The sequence below is a fragment of the Cornus florida genome, unplaced genomic scaffold (assembly GCF_030987335.1).
Source record: "Cornus florida cultivar Cherokee Brave unplaced genomic scaffold, ASM3098733v1 CherokeeBrave_3.0.0_Hap2_Chr11, whole genome shotgun sequence".
Classification (NCBI taxonomy): Eukaryota; Viridiplantae; Streptophyta; class Magnoliopsida; order Cornales; family Cornaceae; genus Cornus; species Cornus florida.
Genome location: NW_026775581.1, coordinates 52,114,084 through 52,133,177, shown reverse-complemented (window position 1 = coordinate 52,133,177; position 19,094 = coordinate 52,114,084). Strand labels below are relative to the sequence as shown.

At 33.6% G+C, this 19,094-nt stretch overlaps 1 long non-coding RNA gene across 1 annotated transcript; it reads left to right on the top strand.

Moving 5' to 3' along the window:
• Positions 1 to 10,267: 10,267 nt before the first annotated feature.
• Positions 10,268 to 17,310, top strand: LOC132284813 (uncharacterized). The gene is made up of 2 exons (XR_009472370.1): positions 10,268 to 10,694; positions 17,064 to 17,310. It is a non-coding gene; the product is annotated as an uncharacterized LOC132284813 (long non-coding RNA).
• The last annotated feature ends 1,784 nt before the right edge of the window (positions 17,311 to 19,094 follow it).

Here is a 19,094-nt window from a genome sequence, read left to right as displayed (position 1 = left end):
TAAAACAATCTGAAGGGTATGCTAAAATTGTTAGATTGGAGGCTCATGATCCACTTCTCAATGCAGCAAAAGTTTCTTTGGGATTGTTGGATGTCATCTCTAAAGTCAGTTTATTCATTTAAAAGGGTATAATAGTCAATTTATTAAAATAATTCTCTTTCCTTTCTTTCCCTTTCTTTTCCCAAACATGATTATTATCATTCCCTTACTTTTCTTTCATTAATTAACCAAACACAATAGTAGGTTAAAATTATCCTTCCTTTCCTTTTCCATCATAACTAATGTTATCATTTCCCTTCAAACCCACCGCACCAAACATAGACTAAGTGTGCTTTCATTATTCATTCTTTTTTAATAATTGTTTATTCTTTTCCCTTTCTGTTTTTGCTATTTAGTGATTGTTATTTATAGAATATATATATATATATATATATATATATATATGTATGTGTGTGTGTGTGCGTGCATGTATGTTCAATGTTCCACTGTTCTTGTTCATCTTTGATATTTGATATTCCGTATTTGATTTTTGGCTCTTGTATAGTAATTGTTATTATTTCTAATTTTCGTATTTCAATTTATTATTAACCACTGCTTCAACTTTGGTACAACAATAGGGTTCTTACCACGATATACACGAATTCGAGGTGTCTATGGTGGACCATCCCACAGCGTTTTACAAATGACGAAGAAACACAATTCATCTCAATCCGAAAAATACAAGAATGATAACCTAGCCCTACAAATAAGGGCTAGATTGAAGCGCTACGACCATCTTAATATAATAAAATATCTTGGTTTGGAACGAAATGACAAACTCCATATCACAAGGTTGTTGACTGAGAAAATTCACGCATCATTACCTTCCGCGAAAAAAAAATTCACACATCATTTGAAGATTGGTTAGATAATTAAGTGGGCAGAGACCTTTAGATAATTGGTGTTAGAGATGGCAAAGACTGGAAAGTTGTGGCTTACTCAAAAACTCTTCTGTATGTGTTCTAGTAAATGACCCTAACCATTTTTTAGGATTTCATACTCATTACAATACAATTTTGATATAAAATAAATTTCATGCACGTGCATATTTCTAATATATATATATTACGTTTGTTTCTAAGTTCTAGGGCTACAAAAACCGTTTTCTCAAATCGGTTTCCCCTATTTTTAAAACTCATTCATGCCCCCCACTCGGGTGGGCGACAGAAACCTCTTTGATGACCCTTTATTAGTCAGCAAAAACTTCTTCTTTTGAGCGATGTGGGACAAGAAGTTAACTCAATGCTTAGTTTCATATTCCTGACCATTTTCGAATACAGATAATTAGTTGATCTTAAATAATCCAACCCTTATCTCAAACTTGATGCCACATGGAATTCGATTTCTCTCGGCACTAAAGATGATACATTAAATACATTTTAGATATCTTTTAGATCTGAAGTTCTTTTTAGGATGATAGAAGCAAGTCTACCTTTGAGACACCTCTTTATCTGGTTAATGATGGAGGCAGAGGATGATGAAACATTCCTGCAAGCTCTACTGTTCCTCAATGTAAACAATCTGGTTGTGACAGTTGATGCTGGGGTGAGCCTCCAAGCACTGATCAATAGCGTGGAGGAGGTGGGGCTGAGGTTAGTGGCTGCGGCGTATTGGGAGGGTGTCAGCATGGCCAGACTGATCGATTAACACTGGGGCACACAGGAGCTCGTGGTGGGGGAAGGAGGAGCCGTTCATGATCATGTTGTGGGGCTGAGCCTAATTGTTCCTGCAAAACAATCTGAAGGGTATGCTAAGATTGTCAGATTGGAGGCTCATGATCCACTTCTCAATGCAGCAAAAGTTTCTTTAGGATTGTTAGGTGTCATCTCTAAGGTCAGTTTATTCATTTAAAATGGTATAATAGTCAATTTATTAAAATAATTCCCTTTCCTTTCTTTCCCTTTCTTTTCCCAAATATGATTATTATCGTTCTCTTTCTTTTCCTTCATTAATCAACTAAACACAATAGTAATTTAAAATTATTCTTCCCTTCTCTTTCCTTCATAACTAATGTTATCTTTTCCCTTCAAACCCACCGTACCAAACATAGCCTAAGTGTGCTTTAATTATTCATTCTTTTTTTAATAATTATTTATTCTTTTCCTTTTCTGTTTTTATTATTTAGTGATTGTTATTTACACAATATATATATATATATATATATATATATATATATATATGTGCACGTGTGTTCAGTGTTCCACTGTTCATGTTCATCTTTGATATTTGATATTCCGTATTTGATTTTTGAGATTCCGTATTTGATTTTTGACTCTTGTATAGTAGTTGTTATTATTTCTAATTTTTGTATTTCAATCTGTTATTAACCACCACTTCAACTTTGGCACAACAATAGGGTTCTTACCACGACATACATGAATTCGAAGTGTCTATGATGGACCAACCCAGAACGTTTTACAGATGACGAAGAAACACAATTCATCTCTATCCGGAAAATACAGGAATGATAATCTAGCCCTACTGGTAAGGACTAGATTGAGGCGCTACGAGCATCCTAATATAATAAAATATCTTGGTTAGACAATTAAGTGGGCAAAGACCTTTGGATAATTGATGTTAGAGATGGCAAAGACTGGAATGTTGTGACTTACTCAAAAACTCTTCTGTGTGTGTTTTAGTAAATCACCCTAACCTTTTTTTTAGGATTTCACACTTATTATAATACAATTTTGAAATAAAATAAATTTCATACACGTGCAATGCACGTGCATATTTTTAGTATATATATATATTTTATGTTTGTTTCTACGTTCTAGGGTTACAAAAACCGTTTTCTCAAACGATAACAAGCAAAAAATGTTGAAGTTTGCTTCGGATATTGAATGAAAAATAGCTGGACAACAAAAATCGATTCAAGATTTCTGTAGAAAAATGGGACTCAAAGAGATTTCGTTCAAAAAAATGGGTTCGGAATCATAAAAAAAGTTATAAAGGTACCTCATATACATATGGTAGTTTTTATTAGCTTGTCCTAATTCCATTTTTGGTTTTAGAATATTGAAATGTGCATGATCTCACATATTAACAAAATGGTCAAAGCTTCACTTTCTTCCGAAGGTAATTTCTATGGAGCACTATTTTTAATGATGCTTTTTAATTGTTTCCTTATTGGGTGCTATAGTTGTATAATACATGATATCTTCTATGCCTCCATCAAGCCAATTAAGATTTCTTTCAATTCCTTCTCACTTCTTTATACAACCTCCAAGGTTCTGTTTGTTCAATTTTTTATTCTGAGAACCAAATAATTGTGAAAGGCTGCATCCTACCAGAAAAGGCTCTGAGAGGTGTCATACATGTAGCCATGTTGTATCTCTCAATATAAAGTTTAGTTTGTAGATGGACATGCGTTGTGATTCATTTACTTATTTGATCAAAAACAGTCTGTTCTGATTATTTTGTACATATCATATGGCTGACTATGAGGATGCTTAAGGTTTTAGTGACTTTTTGTTATTATACTGATTTAAATGTGAGTTTTTTATTCTTGTAGTTCTTGCCCAAACCACCATTATAAACCTAAATCACATTTCATGAAATTGGCACCTCTCAGCTGGTTTAATTATTATCTATTTAATAATGTATATTGCTATTTATGTTCAACAAGCTATGTACTGTATGCCAACTTTTAGGTAATTGGGGGAACTCCCCTCTTTCTCACTCTCATGAATTATAATGGTTCATCTTGTTGTATGTTAACTTTTCACTTTTCAGTAAGAACATAACATGTTGCCATGTTGGTGCTTTAATGTTAGGGTAGACTCCAAACACACCACAAATATATGCCTCCATGTAGGGTAGTCTATGGAAAACTTTCCAATTTCCCTATCACAGATTTAATCCGTTTTGTTTAACATCACAAAGGAGGACTTTATTATGGTTTCAAAGAGCTTCCACTTATTGTCACCAAAAGGAGTGAGCGGTTGGTGGGTTAGGTAGTTCCTTTAAAGTGAATCCCTTGGAATTAAGGGTCAAGCTCCATAGGGGCTCTGCTGGCTCCAAATAAGATGTATTAGGTATAATAGGGAAATATATGTGTAGTGACCCGGGTTTTATTCAACTCGGTACGTCAATGATTAACGGATCCAGATGCGAAAGTAAAAAATAAGACAATGGTCTCCTAAGGCATAACACACCTCTAAGACCCTAAGATGACCTTCCATGAGGCCACGGAACCCAAAGGAATACAGTGTATAGGCAAGAAATAGGAAAAATAACAATTAAGCCCCCAAGGACAAAACAGTTATTTTTAAAAATATGGATTCGGGTGCCACCAAGCACACTGCTGGAGAGAGAGAGCGAAAAACTAATCAAGATGGACTCAAGAATCACATGATTCGGAGTCCGAACGAAGAAGAAACGACAAGATGAAGAAAAATGAGCAAAACTCGTTAATCAATGGCAAAATGGTCAATTTACAAATGAGAAAGGAGATCTGACTCCAAGCAATTCAAATGATGTCCACACAACCTAAACTAATCATTTCAAAACATTCCAAGAGGTTCTAAGAATCCCACAAGACGCACTTTCCCGATTCGAACCAAATCCTGACACTATTTCACTAAAACTTGAATAACTCCTACTGTAATTTGAATCTAAGAATGGCATTGGTACAATTGGAAAGCTGACTCAAAATTCATAAATTTAGGTTCAAAAATCACCCCATTTGGGTTCGAAATGAAGAAGTTATGACCATTTGAAGTCAGAACAACAATGCTGAAACAAAATATAGAAGGCTCGTGTATGAAAGCTATTTCAGTTGACCGAAATGGCATTTCGGTTGACCGAAATGAATAGAAATTTTTCCCAAAAGCTGAATTTGAGGGAAGGTCACTTCGGTAGGCCGAAATGAAGCATTGGTCGACCGAAATGAGTCATCGGTCGACCGAAATGAACCTGAATAGTGAAAATGGCTCCTAGAAAGTGAGATTTTAATGTTCAAATGAATTCCAAAGACTATTTCGGTCGACCGAAATGACTCGAAATGATGCTGAAGGACCTGTTATGAACAAGAAATGTTAAGGTTTCACCCAAGCCTCACACCCCAACATGAATGTGGTCCAAAAACAAGATTTTAAGCTATACAAGCATGCCAACTAATGTATTTTACATATTAAAGTGTGTTACAATGACCCATGACCTTATTACAATTCATTTACAAAATTTGATATATCAAACCTCCATAGTTGATAAAAATACATTTTTAAACAAAATGTGGCGCCAAATGAATACAAGTACAAATATAAACATATTTAGCCCTTGGCCTCAAGTCATACATATCAAATACATTACAAAAAGTGTACTTATGTACACATTACATATTTGAAACAAAATATACGTTTTGACATATAAGCTACAAAATGACATTTCATGCTAACATTTGCATGAAATAGAAATTTAAAAGATACAAGTCATCCAAAGAATAATGAGCATCACGAACCAAGCCTTCGTACCTAAAACAAATCCCAGTAACTTTGGAGTGAGTAACATAAAGCTACTCGTAGAAAATGAGCATGCATCGACCTAGCATTTTACAAAATTATCACATTAAGGTGAAACATGTTAAAGGGGCTAATGCCACCTAACGTCTATGTCAAAATAAAACTCAGGAAACATCCTAAGCTACCATAGAGCATTTCTAGCATAAATCACATCATTCTTGCAATTTAAATAACATAGGAGCACATAGTGTAATGCAACAAGACATAGGTACTCAAAGTTATCAACTTTTAACCTAGAATGCGATAAATACTGTAACAGTCCATGCCACCTAGAATCTAAATCAAGATGTTTATACAGGATCATTCCTAAATCATATCAACGTGAAATAACACAAATCAAGATATTTATGAAATTGAATAAGGTTGGAATAATCCATACAACACGATAAGGATGATGCTTGGATATAAATCAACATGAATTGCATTATCAACACAATTAAGCAATGTTTAGAATAGTCCATACAACACGACAAGAAAGATGATTGAATCCAAGGATCACATTATCAATGCAATTAACATGATTGGAGCATTCCAATTTACACGACAAAAGGAATACATGAAATCAAGGATAATGCATAATATCTATGCAATGAAACAAGATTGGAGCATTTCACATAACACGACAAGTTTTAAATCTTCAAGGAATAGCAACTTGAAATTGAAAAAGTGAAATCAACCAATGTGGAAACTCGGATATCGCCCGGATTAAAACCATACTCTTGGGATCACTTTAGGGCTACTAACCCACGGGTACCTTCCCCTAGTGAGCACTATGATATAGGGAACTCTCTATCTCCCGTACTAGAACCAAGTCCTAGCCATATCAAATCTTGATTGATATCCCAAGTACCAAAATCAACAAGTTGTGCAACTAAGAGTGTATCAAGATACAAGTGATGCATTAAACCACATTCCATGCACAACCAAGATTTTGGAACACACAAGTCATGCCCTAAATTCATCAACTATCATGGCATGTGAAATGTCAAGAAATCATGGTATGCATCTACATAGACTACATACTAGGATTTAAAACACAAGGAATCTATTGATGCAAATATACCACAAGTATAAGATTAATGATTTAATTATTTACTAAACAATACATGAGTAATTAAACCATTCCAAGACAATTGTGCAAGTTCATTAAGTACATTAATGAAACCTAGATACAATAAAAGATAAAAGTCCATGACATACAAGTCCGATTCTTAAGTGTGACAAGAGTTCAATATCAAGGTATGATTAACTCGATGAAAGCATAAAAGGGAGTTTAATCTACTTAAGGGATTAAATTATCAAGATTATAAGGCAAGTCCAATATTTTACGAACAAAATATGTCAAGGATTATGTCAAGGAAATCTTGAATACCAAGTTAGAAACTTAATCAAGTCCATGGAACCATTGAATGGATTTTAATTAATTCATTTAATTAAAATCTCTAGATTTTAAAACTCATCCAAATGCTTTCAAATTAAAGTATGTCGTTAAACATGTCAAGACTTAATTTAATAGCATGATACAAGTGAATTTTATGCAAGCTACAACCATGATAATTAAACCTTCATGCAAGAAAATTAAACCTTCATGCAAGAAAATTAATAAATGAAAAGTTCAAAACCTAACCAAATATTTTCGATTTAATATATGTGAAAGTATATGGCATGCACATCAATCATATCAAGTCGGAAATCCAATGAAGTGAATAGTACACTTGGAATAAATTAATTAATCAAATTAATCAATTATCTCTAGATTTTAAAACATCTTCAAATACTCTCAAATTCACATATGTTGAAGAGCATGCTAGGGCCTAATATAATATGACATCACACATTAATTTCAAGCTAGATAAGGCTACATGAATTAAATTTTTATTTCAGAAAAATATTAAATAAAAACTTCAATACTTGTCCAAATGCTCTCAATTTAATATATGTCAATGAACACATCAAGGTGTAATATACTATCATGCCACATATTTAAACCGAATAATAACCAACCGAGAAAATCAAATCTCATACAAGAAAAATAAATAATAAAATCTCTAGATTTTTTATCAAATCATGTAAATAGATTGTATAAGCATCCATAGCATGCAATACATCAAGAAAATGAAACTATAACACCCTTACCTCCATTTGAGATGAAATCTCAAATCCCCACCGAAAGAAAAATGCTCCGAATCTGACGATACTCCTAGGTTATGTCGGGGACAACGAGAGGAACATTAAACACCAAGGATGTACCATGAAATCCAAACTTGGCTTCAAACCCGAACTCGAAAAATGGCCAGAAATGGGTTCTAATAAGGGGAAAGGTAAAGCACGTCAAGGCGAACATAAAACACTAAGATACTATAGCATTTTACACGAGGGAAGGGGCTCAAAAGAGGAGAGAGAAGGTGGCAGCCATGGCTGCCATAGATTCCGGCCAAGAGAGGGGAAAGAGAAAAAAAAAATTTGATTTTTCATTCTAAGACCCCCTATTTATAGAAAAACCCTAAAGTGTCCCGAAAGGGCCCCGCTGGATCCGAAAAAGTGAAATTTGAGCAGATGCGCTCAAATGACAAAATACTATGAACAAAAAAGAACTAAAATGAGAAAATATGAACAACGGAAGAAATGGTGTCGAAAACCGAGTCCCGAGCAGAGAGATATGTCCCGAACAAGTTCGGTGACAATCGGTGTCAGAAACCCTGAAACTGGAGAAAAACGAGCAGAAGGAAATTCTAAGAGTTCATGACTTGACGAAATGTGAAAATGAATCCTGTACGAGGATTCAAGTTCAAAACGAGGTATTTTGCAATAACTTTCGTTAATTACATAATGGCCCCTACAAAAAGGGTTAACTGCAAAATTGGCCCAGAATGAAAATATCTTCCAAATGATATTTTCTTAAAAACCCCTAAAATAAAATATCTTCAAAAGATATTTAAGAAAAGAAAATGTTTTCAAACAACTGTGCATCCATACCCCTATAGATACCGGGAGCAACTAGAGTACTTTTCTGCAAAAGTAAATATACGTATTTTGTAAAAACCACTTAGAATGAAGGTACGTGAAGTCATAAATCAATTCCAAGCACGAAAAGTGAGGTTGTGCCAAAAAGTGATAAACGGGGAAAAGACAAAATATGGAAAAGGACGAAAAGTGAATAGTGTCCAAAAGTGAAAATGTGGAAATGACTCGGTCCTTAAATGAAGTTGTTAATCCAAATGAAAGAGTCTCGGAAACCATTTCTAAGTACTCGAGGTGACACTAAGTGACGAGAAACAGAACTCGGAAAAGAAAATTAAACAGAAAAAATTTATCCATAAAATTTGAGAAAAAGGAAATGAAAGAAAATGACCGGGTCATTACATATGGGTCTTAACTGTAATGGAATTTGAGCTCTTGTATTGCCCACAAAAGACATTCAAAGTCATGGTGGGTGTGTGTAATTTGCTTATTATTAGCCTATCTTGTGTGTGTGTGTGTGTGTGTGTGTGTGTGTGTATATAACATTACAAATAATATTTAGGGTCAAGTACAATAACACCCTTGAGGTTTGGCGACAACCATATACAAGTTGGTCAATTTTTGGACGATGATCCCCCCTGTCGAAAATTGGATCCAAACAATCCCTTACAAATTGTAAAAAGTCAAGATTACCCTTTAATATTTTATTAATGTAAATTATAAAATATCAAAATCCTTAAATGACGTTTCTACCCTTATACACTCATTACACCTATATATATTTATATGCCGTATTTATATTTATATGCATATGTATATGTATTACTGTAAACCCCAAACCCCATACAGACCCCAAACTTCCACCTCCACACCTTCCAACTGTTGGGATTTGTATGCCTTGGCATAGCGAATTCCTATTTGGATTAAATTGATATATGTGTCCTAACAAATCTGAAATATTTATACTTTTATACAATTAGTGAATTCAATGTATTATATTTTAATTCATTATAAAATTAATAGTGTCCACTTGATTACATGAGATATTTACATGTATGTTATAATTAATTAAGACTTGAACCAGATCTGCGTTAAGTTGAGATATATTTCGACAGTCATCGTATGCAATTGCTCCCTCTCATTATCATGTCATTTAAAACTTAAGCATGAGAGAAATATTGAGTAAGGTTGATCACAAACTAAATTCGAAGGCATTTATGTATTTAGACAAAATAATTTTCTATGTATTTATTTACTAAATTATTATTTTTGTCAAAACAAATTTTTATTGGGATCAAGTTGAAAATAATTAAAAGTACCAAAAATAAATATATTAATTTAGTAGTTTGCCGAAATCAAAATTAGGGTACTAAAAACCTTAATTTAAAGTCAATTTAGATTCAATTCCACGTAAATTCCACCTTTTGGGTAGATAGGGTGTCTTTGAGAGTCCAGGATTGTACGAATTAAAGATCCATTTGAAGCCCTGCTGAACGAAAAATAGGCCGAATAGGAGGTGGGACCAAATGTGGTGTCTAGTAAACCACATAAAGCGGAAGCGAAAGCGAATTTGAAAGAAAGAGAGTGAAAGCGGCAAAATTAAGTCATAAATAGTGAAAATTTAAGTTATAATACGCACGGAGCGTAAGAATGAAAGCGCACTCGAAGTATGAGAGTGACATCTATTAAAAAAGATTATGTGAATTAGGTCTAGTCTATTGAAAAGAAATGGTAATATATTTTTTTTTTTTGGACAAAAAAAATGCATTCACAAATGTACTTTGTTTGGTAAGAAAGTATTTTTAAAATATTAACAAGTATCCGAAATTTATAAAAATTAAAATTCACTTTTTTTCTGGGTTAACAAACTGGTTAACCAGTTTGCGAGAACAATATTCTGGAGTTAGCAAACTGGTTAACAAGTTTCTCTCGCTTTCTCGCAGCAATCTCTCTCTCATCCGTTATAAATCTCTCGCCTCTCCTCTGCAATGAGATGTTTTGAGAAGACGAAAAGACCAAAGGCCTCTGTTTCAGTGCTTGCCGGACCACTCTAACCACATGAAGATAACGCTCACAGTGGGTTTCTGTCCGCAATCGACGAAGTTCTTGTTGTGATTGCAGGTGTCAATGGCAACAATTATCACGTGTGAGCATTGCTAGGCTTCACTATGGGTAATTCTATCACCACATCAATTTTATATCCTAGTTCTAAAATTGCTAATAATATATTTTAGCTGTTATATTTAACGGTTCATTTATTTGATGAATTTGGGGGTTACAGTACAGAGTGTATGTTAGTTTCTACATTTGATGAAAAGGTTTGTTAGTCCACTATCTATTTGTTAATTTGACCTACATTAAGTTTGTTAAAAAAAAAAAAAAAAATTGACCTACATTATTTAGGGCATGTATTATAAAAAAAAAGCTTAAACTTGGTCAGATACATACACAGTAATGGTGAATAGGCATTTTTTTTTTTTTTTTTTTTTTTCTCTAATGACTCCATTTTGATTTGTCGTTTAGATTGCTCTGTAAGAGACAATGCAGGTGTTCAATATGCTTTGTTAATCATTTAGATTTATTTTATTTTGTTTTTTTTTCCTTTTTGTGATTTAGATGTTTTAATGTAGAAGGTTACTCAATTTCTGCTGTTTGTCATTGGCATAAGTCTTGTGTGAGACAAAATTGTACTTACCCCACACAGGTTCTTGCCTCAAGGATTATGGACATAAAGCTATTAACAATTAACAGACAATTAGTGCCAGGGATTAGGCCTTCCATAGTGTGATAACCTTTTTTCTCTTTTACATATATAAACACGTTTTCCTTATTGTTTTGCGGAGTTCTCTGAAATTGGTTGTGTTAGTAAATGCCTTAACTGAAGACCAATCTAATATAATCTGGGTTAATATTTTCCAATTCAAATCCAACCCAGTTTTCAAAAAGTCTACTATGCAAAATATAAACATTTTTTGCATTCTGTTTTGCACGTGTATGTAACTGGTTGTGTTAGCCAATGCGTTAACTCAAAACCAATCTAATATAATTTGGATTAAGTATTTTCAATTCAAGTCCAACCCAATTTTTAAAAAGTCAATGGTTGCCCACCGGTCAGGTTGGCTTGGGCTCAACTCCCAAGTTGCAGTATCGGAGTTGAGAAAACGAAACAAATGTCGGACATAAGAGTTACTCAGTTATATTCTGCTTCGAAGCAAAATCATTTTGGAAATCTCACATCCTTTGCATTACTCATAATTTTTTGTTGTATAGACAATTGGGGTTTAATGATGGGAGTGGGTTTTGGCCAAGATACTAGGTTTATATATGGTGATTTTATCAAATCTAAATGGGGTTAATTCCAACTTTCTTATTACCATTTTCCTTCGATAATTGAAATATGGTTTGTTTTGAAATTACAAAATGCTTCCTTAGTAGTGTGATCAATTGTGTCTAGAACTTTTCTTTCTTCCTTTTCTTTACTTTGCTGGAATGCGTAAGGTAGAATTTGTTTAAGGTGCAATCAGGTAAACCTTTTGGATCTGTTGAAATGTTTTAAATTTATATTTCCTTTTATACGGAAGGAACAATTGTTGTTGTAGGAATAGAGAGAGAAAAGAGGGTGTTTAAGAGGGGCAACTGCTCCTCTAAAAGCTTTTGAATTTTTGAGATTCGTGGACTTTTTATTAAGAACTCATCTCAGTGATGTCTAATAGAGGGTGTTTAGACATGCCTAGGAGGAGAAGCTCTAGATTTGAGCTCCACAAAGCAAGTATATTAAGCTGCTTTTTATTTCAAAATTGGGAAAGCAAAATATAACACGTAAAACAACTATGGCATCAAAAATTGAAAATTACTTCAAAAAGGATAATCTGACTGACACATTTTAGATACATAAAAAAAAAAAAAAAAAAAGTTTAGCCCAGTGCACTAGGCTCCTGCCATTGCGAGGTCTGGGGACTGGAGAGGGTCATATGTACACAGTCTTGCATGCAGAGATGTTGTTTCCATTTCAAATCCATGATTTACAGATCACAATGGAGCAACCCCACCCCCCCTTAAGACAAGAAGCATGGACACTTCTATGAAAGTGTTGTGTCCGTGTCGGACACCATCACTTCATGGATACTCCCAAGCACGTGTCTTACCCTTCATGGCCATGTCCATAATTTATAAATAATTCTTATTATTTCGAACACTTGGCCGGCACATCTTGGACACTTGGCTGACACTTCTCAGACACATGGTCAACACATTCTGGACACTTAGCCAACACATCCCACGCTTTATCTTATAGAAAAATAATAAAACAAACACACGACAGTCCTGGAAACAACATTACAGACTTATATCAAACTGTCCAACCTTTTTTTTTCCTAAAAATTTGACATTAACACATGTCACATTATTTAATGAACAAAAATATAACTATTATGACAAGATATGATTAGTAATATCATATATAATATAAAATATTCTATTTGATATTCAAATAGCTTCATCTTCTAACTTAGGTAATTTTAGTATAGAAATTATAAATTGATAAAGTTCTGTAATTGTCATTTCTCAATAGATATATAACTGAAATTTTACATTTATGGTAACTGTGTTGGTGTATTTGTGTCAAATAGTGTCCAGCTTTTAGATATAAAATACTTTTGTATCTTTTCAAAAACTTGCGTTAAATAAGAATTGAAATGATCGAAATACAATCATGTTTCTAAAATTTTTTCTTGTTTGGAATTTGAAAAATGAAGAAGAGCTTTCTAAGCTTATGCCAAACGTGCCCTCAATACTTTATTTATAAAAGAAAACTAATATGGTAAAAACTTGCAGTGTCTGTCATATATTTTTTTATAAAATTTCTTGTGAGTGCCCTGTCAATACATTATTTTGTGAATTGACTAGGTTAAAAAATATCACGAGGTAGATAAAAATGAGATTTAAATAGAGTTACTTGCAATGTCAGTACATTTGGAAACACTTACAATGTGAAAGCTCAACCATATATATATATAGAGAGAGAGGACTTGCGACACACACAATGAGGTCTGATTTGTCTGAATGGTTACTTCCACTTCATAGTGATCTAAGTTAGAGGCTTAGAGCTAAGCAAAGACACAAGTGAGACATTAGTGTTATACCCACATAAATACATGTAAATAGATGTATGCATGCGTGTACGTGCAAGAATCAGTCTGCTGGATCTTACTAGCTCTTGGAGCTAATATTTCAATAGATCAGGGAAACAATAGTAAGTGAATATGTTAAATATTAATTCTGTCAACTGAAATCCATCAATTCAATCCTAACTGAAATTTTAATTTATATATCTAGCACTCTTGTTTAAAAAACTGTTTTTGTTTATTATTTGTTCTAGGGATAAAAAAAATCTGGGTATTGATCATTACATATACTTTTATATCCAAGGAACAAAGGGATAATTAGAGGGTGTTTAAGAGGGGCAACTTCTCCCCCAAACTTTTAGATTGAAGAACTCGTCTCAATAATGTTGCATATCAAATACTTATCTCATTTAATATCTTGTATAAAAATCTTGTTTAATTAAATGTAACATATTATTTCTATTTTATTCTAAAATTAATTACTACAATGCCCTTCACTGTCCATTATACTTGCTAGAAAATAATTAGGGTATGATGAAACATTTCTTGAATTGATCTTCTCATTGATTGCCACTATGTTGTGAGTCTCAATCTATTTTTTAAGTTGGCACGATGAAGATTTTGGGGTTGATCAATCACTTATTGTATTGGATTTTGGCTAGCCAGGGCGATGTTTGGCATAGCATTGTCTAGTTGAGAAATGCCTAATACTACCACAAAAGCATGTTTGGGTACATTATGTTGTTTTGTTTTGGATTCCAATACAATCCATAACACAGTATAATTTTTATTTTTTCCCGGAACCTGACACGTCGTACAAATCTGAAAGCAAAGAAATGATGCTTTCACTTGTTTTGGCTAAAATGATAAAAACAAAGAGGGGGTAGTGTGCACCTAACTGAGAAAGTTTTTCTCAAATATACCCAGCCTCTCATCTTAGCACAATCCAGCCTTCCCCCCCCCCCCCCACGCTTTCGAGCTTGCTTCGACGAACTTTCGTAGTTGATCGAACGCTTAAAAGAAACCTCTCTTTGAGATTATCTCTACAAGGTTTCTTTTCGATATCCTTGGATCTACAGTTCTCTCACTACAAATCTACATTTATCTCACTAGAGATCTACATTCCTCTCACTAGAGATCTACGCTTCTCATTCTCAGCCCGCGGTTGCTCTCGGACACTTCCTCTGGTAATTTTTTCCATCCTACCCATCTGTGTGTGTGTGTGTGTGTGTGTGTATTTTTATGTAATACGGATTTATATTTTTTCCTTCTTGGGACCTGGAGATCACGTGTTCAAAAGGGGAAGCTGCCTCTCTGTATTGCGAAGGTAAGGCTATGTACATCTAACCCCTCCCCTGATTCCGCAATAGCAGGAGTCTCATGCATTGGGTCAACCTTTATTCTTCCTTCCGGTCTCATTACAAATCTACGCTTTTTAGAGATATATATACATGTGTGTGTGTGTGTGTGTGTGTGTGTGTGTGTGTGTGTGTTTGTGGGTGTGTATGTAGGTGGGTGATGGATTTCAGAGATGCTATTTTATTTGTTGATTGGTGTTTGAAAATTGATGGTGGAGAGAACAGGAAATTAGACCTCCAAGAGTTAAGATAATTTGTTTGTCTCGTTCCTCTCTCAGTTTGTCTAAGATACCTACAAGATGCCCTTGTGAATTTGAAAATTTATGGTGGAGAATGGGATGCCCTTTTTACTCTCTCTGTGGTTGTCTTTTGGTTATGGAATTTGGAGTCATATGCTTCATGGCTTAAAACGTTTTTTTTTTTTTTTTTTTTTATAATTAATGACTAGGTTAGATTGTGCTTTTGGTTATGGAATTTTGAGTCCTTTGCTTCATAGCTAATTGTTTATAATTGATTACTCTGGGTTAGATTGTGCTTCCCTGTTTTGTACATTTACTGAAGAAACATATTAGTAAATTGTACATTATAGTCGGTTACACCTTATATGGGAATCAGGATTGAAGTGAATATTTGATGTGAATGTTCAGCTTTTATGAATGGATGCATATCTAGGTTCATTAATTAACATACACTGTAGAAAGGAAAAACTAATTGAACTTCCAAGTGACAATTGGGATGGCTATTTCCCTGTCCCGTTTAAACCAGTTTTGGGTGACCGTTTAAGGAATTTGGGCAGGGACAAGCTTAGGGTGGAAACCCCGTGCGAGTGTGGGGCAGAACGGGGAAGGTCAACCTGCCCCGTTTATATAGAAAATTTACATTTTTACCCTTATAGTTTGTATTATATTATGAGAATACCTTACATACCCCTATATATTAGTGCATATACCAAAATAGCCTTGCTATATATAAGACACCTAAAACCCTAATTACCACCAAAAACAGAACATTCTCTCTCTCTCTCTCTCATCCCGCATCCCGACGGCGCCAAGTACTCTCTCTCCAGTGCCTCTTTTGCTCATTGTAGTGGCCATCGATGGCCAACCCCTCTCCATAAGGTAAATCAATCAACCTCCTCCTTTTCTCTTGTTTCTCTCTCTACATTTTAAGTGATTTAATCTATGCTGATCTTCGAATCATCTATGTTAAAGATTTTGTGTTCATTGTTGTTAATTTGTTAAAGATTTTGGTTGATGAAGCTTTAGGTAATAAAATAAAATTTTAAGTAGGAAACTACAGATCTGAATTTTTTAAAAATTTGTGACTCTAAATGGGGCGAGTGGGATCGGAGCGGGGCGGGGCGAGAGTGGGGCTTTTGCTAAATGGTTTTGGGTAGGGACGGGGCTGAGAAACTTAAATGGGGGTGGGGACGGGGAAGGGTACCCCTGCCCAAACCCTCTCCCGTTGCCATCCCAATGAGAAATTTTCATTAAAAAGATAATCTTATATAAATTTTATGTATTGAATATGTACAAACTAATATGTGCTAGGCTGCTAGCACACTGGCTTACTGCCACTATTTAACATTTGTAGTGACTTGGTGTACTGAGATGCTGCTTATGGCATCAAATTATCGATTTAGTGCCTTGATTGTCATGGGCCCAGTTTGGTTGACATGTAATTGAGGAAAAACTCTGCTATTTGTGCCTAGCTGCCTGCTAGTTTGACATTGCAAATAATTCAAAATGATCATATTTATGTTTTGTACAGTTTTTAAGTAGTATTATTTTATCTGCTTGAAATTAATGGTAACAAAGACTGGAAATATAATTTCAAAAATGATAATTGCTGTTTATACTTAAAAGGTCAGAGGCCAGAATGGGTAATGCTAACCAGATGAAGCTTTCCCATTATTCATTGCTTGCTTATAAACTGTTATACTAATAGATTGATTGCTTCATCTTTCGTCTATTTTATTTTTCTGTTCATTGATATGATTTGTATTTTTATACCCTTTTTGGTTGTTTCTTTTACATGCTATGATTTTGTTTTTGGGTTAGATGGATCAACCCGGACAAGAATTGGAAGATGAGGACATTTCTGAGGTAGGGCTAGATGGACGACCTATTTGGGATGATGAAAGTGAAGATATTTTTCCGAACGGTCTTTGGATTTTTATTAATGCTTTAAAGTTTGTGTGGTATGGAACTACGTTTGATGTTATTTATGTATGGGAACATTTCTATGTTTAACTATGGATGGGTGTTATATTTAAATGTTATTATATGACTCTGTCCATTGATGTTACATTTAAATGTCGTTATTTTGACTATTTGCATGATTTTCTCTTAGGTTGACAGAATGGATGTGAAAACTTCTCTCACTCACTCACCCTCAGGTGTTGACATTGTTTACAGTGGCTGTAGCAATTAGTGGTCATGCCTATATATATATATATATATATATTTTAAGGTAAGATTATAAAATTCATTTGATTGAAAATCTACTTAAAATTGGAAAATCTTATAACCAAAAAAATATCGGTTGGAAAACTCGAACTTATCATGTTCAAAAAGAGATGCAATTTTTCAAAAGATACAAATCCCAGTAATACTAATCAAGGTGTTTTAAGGAAAATGATTTAAAAACACATCCTATACGGTTAAGTTACTAAAATCTGATGTAAAAGTTAAAATTTGACGTAGTGTTCAAGGAAAATGATTTAAAAATCGAACTTGTCTCTACTCAATTGATTATTGAGGGTTCCGCTACATGCATTAAATAAACCTTTTCGGATTGGGTGTGTAAGTTAGGCCAGTAGTTCGGTATTGTGCTGATTGGACCATCCACTTTTATTAATTATTAGTATTTTTTTGTTTGTTTTTTTCTTCAATTTATTTTTTTGTTATATATTTATTTGTCATTTTTTTTTTTTTTTATTTACTTTTTCAGCATCTTCTATTATGTCTCTTATCACTTTCTCTTTCTAAGATCTGTATGTCGGTCTCGCTATGTTATTTATCCTTCAAACTTACAAATAAGAAACATAAAACGTGAATTTAACGAAGGTTTAAAACGTGACTTTGGGGGGGGGGGGGGGGGGGGGGTTTAAATTTAAAACATGAATTCGTGAGACTTGTCATGTGACAAGCCCCACAACAAAAAATTTGGCTTGTTACGGAACAATCAGCACAAAGTGATACTTAATGTTATAATCCTTATTTTCAGATTTTCAAATTTCAAAATTATTCTCAATCTAGTTTTTAATGATAAAAAGAGATTATGACTCTTTTTAAGATGACAATCTCTTGATAATATTACGATATTTTTCCAGATTTGGTTAGAAGTTATGTCACTTTTTATTAACTATAAAAAAAGCTTTAAAACTTTTCAAATGTGACTTACTTTCCCAAAACAACGTTTTTTACCAATATATATATTAATTACGGTTTATCTAACACTAAATGTTCATTTTGCTCCATTTCTATTGCTTCTTTAAACGGTCATAATTAGTAAAAGAAAAAAGATAAACAAAATTATTTTTTAGAAATTGTGTTACTCTTTGCTAAAGAAGAACTAAATCATGTAAAAGAGTAGTTTACAATGTTATTTTGGTATATCTATATTTTTTGTGGTAAAGTTCAGCAATTAGATTCTTGTTTTTTTTTTAAAGATACAAGGATGACAATTTGTACGGTCCCGCCGGAGCTCCACCCCGTTCATGTTCCTAATAGCACGAGTATGAGAATTGTTTATGTATTGTAAAGACGGGTATGATTTTAGACTTTAATCTCGTCGTGGGTTTCGGGTGTAGAGAAACATCCGCCCCGGCTAGCTCTTTATACTTTATTTTTTAAATATATATATATATATATACTAGATAAGTATATCTTTATTTATATTGTATAGAATTTTTTAACTTTTATAAATTTTATTAATTTATTTATATAAATATAAAAAATAAAAATAAATGTAAACGGGACGAAATAGGCACAGGTATACTAATTTTTTAACGAGGCAAATATAAATTATGAAATTAAAACTCGTCACAAGTATATAATGAGTATATATTTGTTCATAATTAAATTAAG